General features: G+C 32.8%; 1 long non-coding RNA gene across 1 annotated transcript; it reads left to right on the top strand.

Moving 5' to 3' along the window:
• Positions 1–5,797: 5,797 nt before the first annotated feature.
• Positions 5,798–7,559, top strand: LOC145069884 (uncharacterized). Its single transcript, XR_013689709.1, has 4 exons — positions 5,798–6,259; positions 6,370–6,492; positions 6,587–6,737; positions 7,371–7,559. It is a non-coding gene; the product is annotated as an uncharacterized LOC145069884 (long non-coding RNA).
• The last annotated feature ends 706 nt before the right edge of the window (positions 7,560–8,265 follow it).

The raw sequence follows: 8,265 nt of genomic DNA, 5'->3' as shown, positions 1-8,265 counted from the left end.
TGTTCTCAAAATTCAAATTGTGAAGAGGAATGCTGTAATCATAATCGAAATTTTAAGAACACACTATGTACCTTTGACTAAATTTATCAACATTTCTCAACCTAAACCTTTAGATTTGAAATGAAGCATAATATTCTCTCCCTTAATTATAGCAAAACAACCTTTCAACTCTTACAACTTTGCAAAGTATGACTCTTGTTTTCTATAATTAATATTGCTAACCTTGCAATACTTTCCTTAATAATCATACAATCATAACTTTTATGTTCCCACTATCATGATGATTACTATAAAACATAACACTTATGCTCCCACTAGCTTCGACATGTATTCAAAAACATCTTAACTTTCAGAAAACAATACCTATTGAATTTCTTAAGTCCATGTTTCTAATACTTAATGCTTTGATAATCTTTTATCAAGGCCTCTTAAACTTATACACCTTTGCCTTAGATAATTCATATGTGTGTCTAAACATTTAAGACTAATTGCCAAACCTCACAATTCAATTCATGGAAAGGGATACCGTAACCATAATTGAATTCGAGAATGCAATTTTACAATCACTATCTTCTTAAAATCTTTCTTAGTGAAAGCATTTCCTCACAATCATTTTCATGAAGGAGGAAATCTTATGACACTTAGATTTTAAACGGTGTACGTGTTCCTATCCATGTGAATTTGTTGAAACCAAAGTTTACGACAAATTCAAACTCACATGGACCGAACTTTCTTAATCTTGATTTCTTGCCTTATGGTAGCACAGCTGCCCACCACGTCTTCCAAGTAGTCAAGCAGCTCACCCTTTCCTATCAATGTACCTTTCATTGATTAAGGTGCTTTGCCTTTTATGCGTTCAAAATGAGAACTCATAGGACTCACATGCATAATTAACTCGATTGGATTGGCACAGAAACAAAATAATGTCAACACGATAGGTTGTAAACCTCAACTCGTGTGCTAGTGATGATCGATAAGGTTTATTTTGATTTCTTCTTGAAACCTTTCAAGACCATTAAGACTCCCACTGACTCCTTGACATATAAGATTCTCTTGTCAATAAACATTTCTTGACAAACAAATATTCAAGAGTTAGTGTAGTTTTTATCAAAACATTTCATAAATTGGTCCTAGTTGGTCTTTCTCTTATCCAAGACATCACAACTTTCCACATTTGATGAATGTTATAAACCTTCTTAATACTTGTCACTCATTGTCACAATCTTAACTCTAAGACTTGTCTTGGAACGAAGTATGATTGACTTCTTGATTTAACCATTTCTTCAATTCTTGATTCCTCTTCTTAGACATACAATTATACTAAGACTCACTTAGAGGATTGATTGAGATATGGTTCTTAATCATTAAGACTTATCATAAAGCATAAAAGGTACTCTCCCTTCTTCTTAGAATGGAGAAACTTTGATCTTTCTGCCTACTTGATTCTTCTTATTCGTTCTGCTATTGATTTAAACCTTTTGAATCAATTCAGAATTACACTTAATCTTATAAGTATAATCATATTTACTAAGCCTTTAGTAAATCATGATGAATTGTTACTCTTATGGTGGACTTTGATCAACACACAACTTTGTGTACTCGATCTCCTAGTCCTTCACTTGACACTTTGTCAACGAATTAGTCTAATTTCCAAATATGAAATTTCTCATTCATCGTGCAACCAAGTTGCATGATTCCAAGTTTCTGTCCAATTGAAACTTGGGTGATGAGAAACTCTCCCTATTTGGTAAACTCTTGACTTTCCATAAATAACATAATAAGAACCAAATCCATTATAGAAACATTTTAACATCAATTTTTCATACATGCCATTGCAAGGATAAATAAATATTATAAAAATCAAAATTTATATTATTGCGGAAAAAATTTCTCCTTACAATGCAATTAATTGAAAAACTATGTTAATACATATTTCTAATTCCAACTCTAAGTAGTAGCTCAAAATCTAATCTTCAAGTAATGCGATCGAAATCCATTTCTTCACGGTTAGATTCTGCTTACTTCTTCCCTTAAGCTTCCTCTCTTTTCTTTGATTCTACAAACATCAATTGTAATCTTATCACATTATGTATTAAGAATCTAGAATAAGAGCTTAAAAGAGTTAGTCAATGGATTTTACCTAAAGCAGAGCCATACGTTTTGACTCTCCCATCTCTTAGATCTCTTAGGTAAATAGGGCAACTTCGTCTCCAATTCCCCTTCTCTTGGCAATAAAAGCAAATTGACTCTTTTGGAACATGACAAGGAACTACTTCAAACATTACCATTCACTTATGATCAAACTTTTCGATCATAGCATGTCTTTTGTTGCCATTGTCTATATCCATAAAGGTCTTGAAGGCAGATTCACCAATCAACTTTGCTTTTCTATTGCGCCAAACCATTGCTGATTCAACAGCAATAAGCATATATGTGAGATCTATAAGGGTCACGTCGCGGTTCATCATATAGTACTCTCTTACGAACTTACTATATGAGTTAGGAAGTGACTGAAGAACCCAATCAACAGCCATTTCCTCACAGACAACGGATCCCAACATTCTTAACCTATCAATGTGTGACTTCATCCCTAGGACGTGTGCATACACCGACTTTCCTTCTTTATGTTTACTTGCAAAAAGGGCTTGAGTGATCTTGAACTTTTCAAGCCTTTGAACTTGTGGGTTAGGGAGAATAATTTGAGGAGGAAGAGGAAGTGAAGCATGATCTCTTGTTCCTCGATCGAATCGTGGAATATCATCTTCATGTGGAATGCTTGTTCCACGGGATTTGAGAAGACCATAGTTGTCAAACTTTGACATCTACAAAACGGGAGAAAACGAATTCAAGTTAGTTGATTGATTGAGTCCTTAGTAAATCACCCAAATGAGATACTAAGGCTAGGACCTAACACAATATTCTACAACTCGGGAGAGGGATACCGTAACCCAAATTGCAGAACATTTGAAGGTAAGTGAATGACGATTCACTAATTTCCACCATGAAAAACGAAAAAGAAATTTAAGTTTTAAATCTATGAAAACTCCTAGATCCTTTGAGATTCATTGAACTTTCAATGGCATGTTTAAATCTCGATATGCCCCTTTTGTTTGTGACTGGGATGCCGAGGATCACAAAGCGGGTGTGAATAACCATGCAAACTTACATGGTGCCCTCACATGTTACAGTCATCTATTCGATGTGTCGGTAAACCACACACGCTCCACCGAACTATGACAAACATTGAGTCACCCTTTGCTACCTTTGCTTAGAACCATTTAGTGTGCCGGTAAACCACACACGCTCCACTAACGTCTTCGCAAGGGCACAAAGTGTAATTTCATGGAATTGCATCAATTCACTTTTGCCTAAGTAACTAAGATTGGGAATTTTATGAAAACATTTAGTTACTTTTATACTTCATTATACTTATAATGGAAGGTTTCGTCCTATCCTACCCGTTCGGCTAATGACCCTCCACTAGTCATGAGTGCGGTGGGTAAGAGTGGATACCCATTCAATCGCCATTTTATAGGCAATTTCTTTAAACACCCCTTATAGACCAGCTTCGTGAATGAGGCCTACTAACGGTAAGACTGACTTTTACTCATATATATAATGTTAGACTTTTAATGTTATATATAGGGTGTATTTTACACTTTTAAAATACTAGGTGGTCTAATTTAACAATTATACTTTTAATTCAATTAAATTGTAAACCTAAACTTTTTATGGATTTATTAAACTTCTTTTAATTATACATCTTAATTAATTAATGAAACCATAAGGGTGTGATTTGAACCTTTTTAAAACAATACTAGGGTTTTAGAATTTAACATTCCTAATTAAACTTTTAATCAACTTTTAAATTCCAAAACTTGAGGGCAAGTTTTGAAACATTTCAAAACGTTCGGGTTTAGAATTTAAATATACATCAAAATAAACTATTAATCCAAAATATTAAATTCCAAAACTTGAGGGCAAGTTTTGAAACCTTTTTCAAAACATTAGGGTTTTAACTATTTAAATTTCAAAACAACAAAACTTTTGGGTTCAAATTTAAACTATAAAACCTAAAGGGGAAAATATGAAACATTTCATAACATAAGGATCAAATAACAAATAATCTAAATTAACAATTAATCACATAGTTGTCCATATTTGATTTATTTAATGATTTCTTGCAAAACAATTTATCAATTTAGTCAAAATAATTAATCAATTATCACATAAGGAAACAATTATCTTATTAATTGATAAATATCTTCAATTAGATCAAGAATATACTCAAATATATCATAAAATCGGATTTATATTGATCTAATATGATAAGGTAACTATCCCAAGGCAAAAACAGCAAGAAATCCCGAGATATGCTCCATCTGACGAGTTGACTCGCCGAGTCAAGCTTGGACTCGTCGAGTCTGCATGGACTCGACGAGTTCAGCTATGTACTCGGCGAGTCCAGCCTCCAGAACATCAAAAATCGATTTTTTTGAACATGTAATGCATCAATACAATTGAAACCAGTCTAGGCTCTGATAGCACTGATGGGTTTTGGTCATAAGACATCCTATGTGCTCATACAAACCCTAATGCTTGGATCTAGATTTCTCTATTGTACATGCAAGTAATCCAAGACTATAAACCCTAATTCTAGCATTCAAGTAATCATATTAATCATAAGAATAAGTTTGTAATGTTACCTTGATTGTTATGTAGCAATAACAATCCCAAATCTCCTTGTATACTTTGGAAGGCTTAGAGTCACAAGTGTCACTCCTCTAATGGTTCACAAACACCATAAACAAGAGGAAGATGAGGAGAGAGGATGGAGGCTGCCCAAAACGTGTTCTAACCCTAGAAAAGAAGTTCCCCACGTTTTTGAGCCTTAAGGGTTCTATATATAGTGAGGCAATTAGGGTTATCTAACACGGAAACCCTAATTTGGATGCTTAAGCCCTAAGCAACCCATGGAGCCCTTTCCATAAGGCCTTGGACGATTTCATATGGGCTTCCCCCATAGAATTCGTCCACCTTATAATATAAGGCAATCCATGGCCCAAATTGAAATTATCTTATAATTACAATTCCAGTCCCTTAAGTTTAATTAGTCTCTTTTAGTCACAAAATTAATTACCAATTAATTATTGACTAATATTAATTAAACAATATGATTTCTCCTTTAATATATTATTCCCATAATATATTAATAAATCATATTTAATCATTTCTTTCCATAATTCATCCTATCAAGTTGTTTTGGTGAAGGCAACCCAAAAGGACCATGCACCATCGGATCAAGTACATACCAAAATAGTTATGGACTTAGACACTAATCCAACAGTCGTCAGCTAAATGCCCATTTAAGAATATAGATCACACTATCTTGTCACTTATAACCTATCTAATTTGTCTAACATCCTTTGTGTTTAAGTGGATCACAATACTAGTGATTGATTAGATCTAGGCATGCAGACATGTGGATATAAACGATATTGAATTGCTTGACAACTTTGATCCCAAATATTTTTGTTTTTGTTAAATTTGTTCAAAGCTTTCCTCTATGCACAAATATAGGGGAGGATTAAAAATTAAAAAAAAAAAAAGAAAAAAAACACTACAAATAAAATGACTTTTAATGACATAATTTTTTAGTGGTGTATTAATTTTGTGCCACTATTGTTATGTTTTATGGCACATCTTAAAGAAAGAAAAAAAAAACGCGCTCAGTCATAAAAATGAAAGGAGAGATGCGTCAAAATTTTTTAAAACCCCCGCTTTTATCCCCAAAATCTTAAAGACGGTAAAAGCCCTCGCTCACATGAAAATCAGAAGCGCCCTAATCAATTGCTCTCTATCTCTCTTCTCTACATATCACCATCCCTAAACTCATTCCATTTTCTCCTTCCTAAACGATACGGTAGCAGTCCTGAACGAAAGTCACCATTTTCCCTTCTTAAAAGAAATTCATACCACTCTTTCTCTCTTTTCTTTGATACGGACATAGTGGAGGGAAGGGGAAGCACGATTATGTTATAGAGGTGGCTGTAAGGGAGGCGGTTGTGAACGGAGTTACGATCTTGATGGCCACAACAGTCAATCGATAATTGTACATATGGATTCTTTGCATCTCAAAATTCTTATCAGTATCCAGCCCTAACTTCATACATTACCGGAAAATCAGGAGCTATGAGCATATCGACGACCCATTTAGGGTGAAATTCTAGCTAAGTTTCTTTTGGCTAGCGAACAAAAGGTAAGAATTGTTGTTACTTTCTCTATATAATTTTAGATGTTTGTGATTCTGATGTAGAAGATCCAAATGTGTCGACGGTGACCCGCACGCGCTTCTCGACGGTGATGCAGCCCCACCATCGAACGAATACAGGTTTCCCGTCCACGGGGATGCAACCCTAGATCGGACCGCTTCATAATAGATGTGAACTTACAAATTGCTTATCTCTCTTGGGAAAAAGGAATCACCGAATTGTAATTTTTTTCTATTCATTGATTAATTCATTCCATTTTCGAAATTAAAAGTTTTGTAGCAATCTAAAAACACTTTCTTTTTTGTTTTGTTCAGGAAGGCTATATAGAGAAAGGAAGGACGAATGAGGAGGAAAGAGATACAGAGAGGATAGACAAGAGAGATAGAAAGATGACTGAGATCTCATTTCCAAGATCGATGCGGTTCTTATTGTTGTTGTCCTTAATTTTTGAACAAATATTCACAGGTTTGTTTCTCATATCCCTAAATCACTTTGATGTCCTTAAATCACTTAGATTTATGTAAAAAAATGTCATGTGATTATATTTAAAGATTGATTTAATTTTATGTATGTGGGTTTTGTTCTAAGTCGTGATATGATACGTGTTCTAGGGTCTATGTTGATTCTTATATTTGTTTGTGAATATGTATGGAACAGTTGAGTTGTTTGTGAATCTATCATAACCTATATTTCTCTTGTATACTTTCATGATGTATTAGGTATTGTACTATGAATAAATAGAAGAGAAAGAGTTATGTTAAAACAAAAGAGGAGCCAATGAAATCTTGTTTTCATAGCCTATTTCATTTTATGATCCATTATATATTTGTTTCAAGACTTTTAAGAGCATGGTAATATAAAATATGGAGAAGACTATGATCTGATCTGTGAGTTATGCATCTGTTAAAAGTCTAACTAACGACCAACATGTTTCTTTTATGTTAGATTTTTACATGTTTTGGATAACATAATGATTTTAATAAGCCTAATTCTCATTTTCTTATTTTTTTCTTTTGGCTTCTTTGATTCCAATAAGCATGCACAACCTACAAATATTAGTTATAATTATTATTATTATTTTATATTTGTTTGGTTCAGGATGGAGCACAATCACATGGAGTTGCTACAAAATCTTGTAATCCGTTTGATTTTTGTAATGTTGTTGATCTTGAAGTTAAGAACATTATGTTTTGAGTACTAGCACGATTTAGACTTATTATTTTTTCAAGACATTTGTGTTTTAGTTATTGATAATATGGTTATAGGAAAAGTTTGAATTGAAGTAAAGATGTTGTGTTTTACATTTATTATCTTAATTTTCGTATTGTTGTTTTATATTTCATTTAAAATTAAAAAAATGGATTTAATTTATTAATATAATTTTTTATGTTAAAAAATGTCACTAAAAGCATGAAAAAGAATTAATTATTTTTGTAGTTAAATAGTGACATAAAAATAGTGACACTAAAACCTACAAGTTCTTTAGTGGTATAATAAAAAAGTGCCACTAAAACCAAATTAGTCTGCAGCGGCACAACCAAAAAACTGCCATTAAAGGTTTTTAGTGACATTTTTTTGTGCCGCTGATTGCCAGGGGGTCTTTAGTGGTATTTTTTCGGTTTTTAGTGGCACTTTTTCTGTGACACTAAATGTCATTTAATTTATAATGCAAACAAAAATCAGAAAACCAAAAATCCAAAAGTAGTGTTGTTTTTCTTTTTTATTTCTTTTTTAGAAAAATCAAAAAATCCAAAAAATATTTTCATTTCTATTTTATTTTTTTCAGAAAATATGAAAAATACAAAAATATTGTGTGTTGGGTTTGTTTTTAGTTTTTGTTTTTATCTCAAATTTTATTTGTCTTGAAAAGTGAATTCAGATGTAGATGAGATTTATGGAGACTGTATTGAGATTTTCTGAGCCAAAGTTTCATCCGTGATTGTCGAAGAATTCTCATTCGAAGGAACATGAAATGAAGATTATTTTTTCAACA

This window comes from Lactuca serriola, chromosome 8 (assembly GCF_051521515.1).
Source record: "Lactuca serriola cultivar US96UC23 chromosome 8, Lser_US96UC23_V15, whole genome shotgun sequence".
Classification (NCBI taxonomy): domain Eukaryota; kingdom Viridiplantae; phylum Streptophyta; class Magnoliopsida; order Asterales; family Asteraceae; genus Lactuca; species Lactuca serriola.
The sequence above is the reverse complement of the archived record's forward strand: the minus strand, read 5'-3'. Positions and strand labels throughout refer to the sequence as shown.